The following is a 7,169-nucleotide window of genomic DNA, read 5'->3' as shown; positions in this document are numbered from 1 at the left end:
AGATTTAACAGATGCAAGTTCTCTTCCGCATGCACTGGCCCAGGGTACAAGAACAACGATCTAACCGTGACCACCGAAGCCCTCTTATCACAAAATGACACATCAGATAGAGGAGATTATGTAGTACATCTGCAATAAACAAAAGCAAAGAGACTGTCGTAATCGACACAACACTACGTAGGCCTACCACCAAACGTAACTGTTTGATTAAAAAAAGAAGAAGAGGTAAATACGTTAATCCTTCCAGAATAATAAACTTAAAATACATAAACTATATTTTACTTACTTACTTTATTTTACTTTGTGTTCTGATATCCCTTAACTGTCATTTGACGCCTATAGATCCGTATTAAACCATTATCAATATGGCAATTCAATTGGATTTTCGCCCTGGGAACCAATCCCAAGTATTGAAAAAAACAAACAGTTTTACTTTAAGTGTCTCGTTTGATTGGCTTGGCTTCCCGGAGTTTATGCCCATCAAGATCAAGTATCTGTCCATCTTCAGAGCCCACTGTCAATTGACTTACATGCTTCCCTTGCACTAGTTTCTTTGGGCTACTGCGATTACCCTTTTCATATTCTCTCGGCGTCCGTCACATGGCAACAAATATTCACAGTTCAAATTGGGTAAATCCAAGGAGCTCATTTACCTCGGTAAATCGTGCATACTTATAAAAGATACCTAACAATGAGTTCGATCTACCCGCACACGAACGGGTAGCTATAGGGTCGGTATATTCTGCTTACGTCTGCACTCGCTGCAGTGATATCGCGACAAGCCCCTCCGATAAGCGTGCGGTACGGTGCAGAGGGTCTGTCAGTCCGGTGGAGCATATCGCGTTTGCCATAACTGGGTCTTCCTACTGTAAAATGTCACAGAAAGTTCATCGAAACAGCAAGCGGATACAATAAGAGAGAGGGAGGAGCGACATAAAGCTATTCTCGACCCCAAAACAAATGGTATACTTACTGGTTCTCCTAGTTTAGCTCTCCGGTACATACAGGGAAGCGAAACAAGCGTGGTATACCGGGTGCTCAGTTGCCAAGGTCCTATAGCTCTCTCCGTGTTTTCCCGACTGTAATCCCCGACGTGCTGCCGAAAAGTGACTACTTTTTATCTGAAACTAAATGGAAGTCAGGGAGTACTGTCACGTAGCACTCGTGTACCGCAGTACCTTGTGACTGCAGGAATTCGGCCAGCCCACACTTGTTTCGTAAATGGCCTTGTGGAAAAAGAGGAAAAACAACAAGAACGAACATTCAGTCCTTGCTGTCTCTTTGCACGTTGCGCGACTCTATCTCACTGGCCAAACATGCCAAAGATCTAGTACCACACTAGTTATTGAACGTTATCACAGCATGTCTTTGCAAGGGCAGCTATATCATGCACAAATTATTTCTTAACGAAGAGATGAAGTATTGCGTCAAAGTTCACGCTTTTCCCAAAGCAAAATATGAGAGCCGCGAATGAATGAGTTTGTGATTTTTCTTCCGTGGAATAAAACATGTGATTATGTGAAAAGGAATTGTGTCCTTCTGCGCAAAACTAAACGAGTCAATAAAATGGCTTCCGTAACTTGGTGAAAGTTATATAACTTGTTCTAAGAGAGTGTCGTTCCTGCATGTGTGTAGGCATGTGACTAAACAACTCACTGGTTTGTCTCAGGATATGTTTATTTTTATGTAACAATTTGTCTAGAAAGAAGAAGCCAACGTCAGCCACTGACACGATCTTATTTGTTTGGTCAGAAGTCATCATTTTGCACTCAACCCCCCTCTTTTTAGAAATATAATAAATGTTCGGCGTTGCAAATGATATATTCATATGATATAATATGTAATTTGTACTTACTCATAATTTGCAAATTCCAAAGCAATAATCCTTCCTTTGATTGGTTGAAGTTACAGAACATTGCAAGCGAAAGGATATCGAAGTCATACTTCTGCCTCTTTATTATCTTTTTTTTTAAGGGTGGTGTGAGGGTTGGTTTTTTTAGAAATGTTTTTCTTTGTTTTTATATACCAATCGTTATTTATTAGTAACTACTACCTAGTAGTAGTCCATGTGTGTCAGGGTATTGTTTTAACAACCCGAAGTTAATCATGACCATTTTAACAAACTTTTGGTTATCAATGTTCACGTTGTGTGATGAGATTGTTCGATTGTTCATACTTATTTTTGTGATTTGTGTTTTTTTAACCAATAAAAAGAATGAGATATGAATTTGATGCTGAGAGGAATGAGACAAAGTTTGTCAGTTCTGACTTTTTAAAGAGACTTTCTTTGAACCCTCTTTTAATGTAAAAAGGGGTCCATAACACGGGGTAAAAACTTGATCGATCTGATGTTAAATGTCAGAGTATGTAAACAGCTTATTTAGCACTACGTCACCATAAAAAATATGATCTCCATATTTTACATTCACGCACGCACGCACACACACACACACACACACACACACTTTTTTGTTTTTCAGTAATCTGTATTTGATTTCTATTATTTCACATAACAAAAACATTCATCTTGAGTGTATAAACACAATATACAATCCAGCAATGTATGAATACAAAAAAAAAGTCACACACACACACACACACACACACACACACGGTGCAAACACAAAGACAAGCACACATACATATCTGACAAAAACAAACAAATAAACAAACATGACATTATGGTAAACACAAAAATACGCTCATACAACGGGTATGCTAAATAATGATTATCTGATTACAGGGACATCAAAATTGCGACATTGCTATATCTAACTTTCTTCTTCTTCTCTTTTTTTTTTTTTTTTGAATGGAAGATGAGGTTCCAGGCAAGTCTTCGGAGACCTAAAGGTAAGTGGATCAACCCGCACGTATTTCTCAATCCTCTGTCACCCCGAGGGATCCACCGGAAACTTTCGTCAATTGTCGACAAGCAAAGAGGTCAGCCGAACTTGACATTGTACAAATCCGTGTCGGTTTCCGTCAATTATCGCCATTGCGCTGCGACACACCGGTAGCCTGGTCCGTCGCTTCGCTGTCCCACCCCGTTCACTTCCCCCAGCTGATAATAGGAAATAACATTTGATATAGATACGTAGGGCCTGCGTGTTACTTGGCATTAGTTTTCACTATGAAAGCAGATTCACAGTGGTGATGCTGGTCCATACAATGCTACCAGAGAGTTATAGTAAGGGAAGGAAGATCAAGAGTAAGAAGAAAGAGTAAAGATATAAGAAAGAATATGAAGCAGCAGCGAAAAAAAAAATCAGAAAATTAGAAGGATGAAGAGGAGGAGGAAGAGGAGGAGAAGGAGGAAAGAAAATGCGGATTTGCGTGAAAGGAAGAAAATGAACCGACTGGAAGAAACATTGATAGGTATATTGGAGCTCGACATTAGCGGTAAATTTGGTGGCCCCATCGTTCTTTATATTGGATTGTTACTTTTGCTTCTATTTCTGGAAACCAAAATTTCAGATTTCAGATTTTAGTGGCCCGAAAGGGCCGCCAGACAAAAACAGCCCTTGGTATACAGATAAGTCAGTCAACATTCGATGTATCTCTCTCTCCCTCTATGTCTCTCACTGTCTATCTATCTATTTATCGTATCAATCTTTCTTTATTATCAAAGTTATACACATGTACGTAAAAATCTCATCATGTATTCATATGTTGGGAAGCGTGTGAGCTTATCTTTATGTTGGCAACTTCTATAAATCAGCATTATAGATAACAAAGTGTTATATCGTACCCAATATGATAATTATCATGATAATAAATGTAAACTATTATGACGACTAAAGGCACCTACGATGTATAATCTAAACGTAGTGCATTGGCTCTCTTTTCTCAATGCTTTTGACCTACCGGGAATTATGTATTTAACAAAAAATCCCTAGTATGCTTATGAGACCCATTATTTGTTTTTCTTCCCTATTTTACAAGCTGTAATAGTTATTGTCGAACCGTAGAAAAGACCACCGACTTTTAATCTTTGAGTCAGATGGCATATAGCAACTGTATAATGCCTGTAAATAATGCATCCTCACTGCCTGCAGCAGGGATTTTCAGCTCTTTGAATATCAGTTTCTTGCATATTGACATTGCTATATCGTTTGAAGTTCACGAACAAAAAATGTATATAACTCAACTATTTCTTTTTTTGTTTCTCAAATGATCGAAAAATACATAAATACAAAGTGTGCATGCGGAACTTACAGCTCTTCATTTGCAGTCGTGTTCTCTCATCCTTTCTTTCGTTCTTTCATTCCTCAAATTGAACAAAGATTCCACTCCTCAACAAAAGTACACACAATTATGTTGATCATCAAAATAGACTGATTTAATCAAGAATGTACTGTAAAAATCCAATCAATCGCAAACACAACCAGGCAAATGTGTAAGAAAGATGATATAATATTAATGAATAGAATTATTTCTTCTGATATATCGAGTTGCTTTATTGAAAGAAAGACAGAATATTAATGAGTACTGATTTTTCGTTTGAATTTTCTACCAAGAGAAAGTTACATGTATTTACAATGAAAGAGCTGTAATGAGAGTAGAGTTGAGACTCAAGAGTAACACTGAGTCGTATTGCTTGGAAGAAATAGAATAACATGATTTAAAGCCAGTTCGTTATTAGAGCAAGTGCATTTCCTACTTTTTTTATATTATACTTGGTTTTGAACTTCACTGTTTTTTTTTAAGCATCATGATGCATTACTTTCCCGATTGAACAATTTATGGATTTCATTTTCAAACAGAGAATGAACTTGCGTAGACCAGACGACCAGAATGGCCCGTCTATATTAACACTTGGGGAAGCATCCATTTCATTGTTTTGCATTGAAGGCATTTACATTTTCCTCCCATTAAAACTGCATTCACAGTCACTATGATATACCGCGGGATGTCACGTGATAAGTCGTAATCTGAATTCAAAATACATCACGAAATACATCGAAAAACTGCGAACTGACTTGTTGTCACTTATGTGCCACAGTTACAATTAATACATTCACGAACGTTGAGGGCGTAGTATATACTGAGTATACCTGTGCCAGTCGACCTTGGCCAGTGGCATCCATTATGTAACGTAGATGACTCTGACGAGCCAAGGTCATATTATAATACAGATGACCTGGCACTGACCTGGGCCCTGTTGCATAAAAAGATACAGTCAAACATATTAAGTCCGAAATCAAAGGCAAGTCAGGTATCAGCCCATCAGAATTGAGAATTCAAAGATTTATGTCTGATTTTCTGACTATTTTCTGACTTATGTCTGATCTCAACTTTTATACAACAGAGCCCACTTGTGGAGTAATTACACAAAGCGGATATGTCGGTGTACTCTAACCTACCGAATATTCACAATATACAACATAGTAGCTTAAAATGAAGGAACACAAACTCACTCCAAAACATACAGCCGAAAAAAAAAAGAGAGAATCTCTCAAAGAGTAGACAAAAGCTTACTTAAGAAAACATTACTTTCAACACTATATGTATCGGTACTTATTCTCTTCAGAATTTGCCTTTGATATGCACATTATTTACAATGCAGATGATTAAGCATGATATCGGACCACCGACTCAGTAATTGACAAAATATTACAGCTAAAATATTGACATGATTGAGGTGTGAATTTTCTTTAATTTGTCTCCCTCTACAAATGAAATTTGAAAGATCCCAACTGCTGATCTATAATTTAACAAACATGTCGTAAAAAAGGAATCACGGGACTCTAACCTGTCATCTACTGCTTTTTTCCTCGACATGTTTGTTAGATTATAGATCAGCAGTTGTGATCTTACAAATTTAATTCGTAGAGGGAGAAAATTGAAGAAAATTCATACCTCAACCTTCACCCCTCTACATATTCTCTTGCTTTCAGCTAAAATATTGTTTGTGATATAATAATTATTTGAAAAAAAAAAGACAATCCTCAAAGTTTCTATATACACACACTGCGAATTCTAAATCTACTTACACTCGAAAAAGATGTAATCGTAGGTATAGACACACCTTTCTTCATGAGGGAAATATAGTTATATTCTTATGTTCTAACAGCAAAGCCTAACATTTCAGATCTAAAAACGGCAAACGAATCACGGAAAAGGAAATGAATTGATTTGAAAGTGATATTTCAGTCTTCGTTAGAAAAGGAGAGAGTACTTCCAGGAAGCAGCTAAAAATAAATAATATCGGACGGACTGGATGAAAAAAAGGAAGGCAAATGAAAATACGAAGCAAGAAAAATAAAATCCTCCCGTCGAACAATAAGACCAAAAAGGATACATTTTCCAAAAATACAGATAGGGCAAATTTACTCTTTCGTAGAAGGAATTACCTTAAAGTTATTAGAAAATAAATGATTTAATTCAAACTGCGGTATTTCATCGATGATGAATTTGTTTCTTTTCACGTATTTTAAAGAGACCAGACAAGATATAATAGACACTAAAACAAATTCTCTCAATATTTCATCTCGCATGACCCATAATGATTTACGAATTCATATTGGCTAAACATTGCTCTCGCTCGTCATTCATTCATACATCTTTGATGAAAACGACCAATGGTCATATAGAGACCCAACCACATACACTGAACCATCAGGTACCATAGTAATATAATTGTCCATATTGTAATATTGACGTATCACCTAGACGTCAGAATTCTCAGTAAGAGTTATATATGAGAATTACGGCGTCTTGTTGAAACATTCTTCACTCAACTTGTTTCAATGCACTCAAAAAGTGATCCTATAGAGTACCATAGACTAGGTTTCTGTCAGCTTTTTTTTTTGAAGGATGATTAACCTCAAAAAGTTAGAACTATTGAAATGACATGGTGTGTCGTAGGCCTATATGCAATTAAGATAGGCATCATCAAAGTCACGTGACTTCAGTACAATGTATCTCGGTATGCCCACGTGACATTACATGATTTGTCACAGTGACATTCAAAATGTAATGATACCGGTCTTTACGTACGCATCCTATATTGATGGACAGCTGCTTGTATCTTTCTCTCTTGCTGTTATTGTTGTTGCTAAAATATCATTTTTGAGGAAAATCATTCTTCAAGCATCATTCGAAACAATCCGTGTCAAGATGGACCAATTTAACGCTTTGCAACATTGGGATTAACTATGTATCTTCCC

The sequence above is a fragment of the Diadema setosum genome, chromosome 18 (assembly GCF_964275005.1).
Source record: "Diadema setosum chromosome 18, eeDiaSeto1, whole genome shotgun sequence".
Lineage (NCBI taxonomy): Eukaryota > Metazoa > Echinodermata > Echinoidea > Diadematoida > Diadematidae > Diadema > Diadema setosum.
This window is presented reverse-complemented; position numbering follows the sequence as displayed.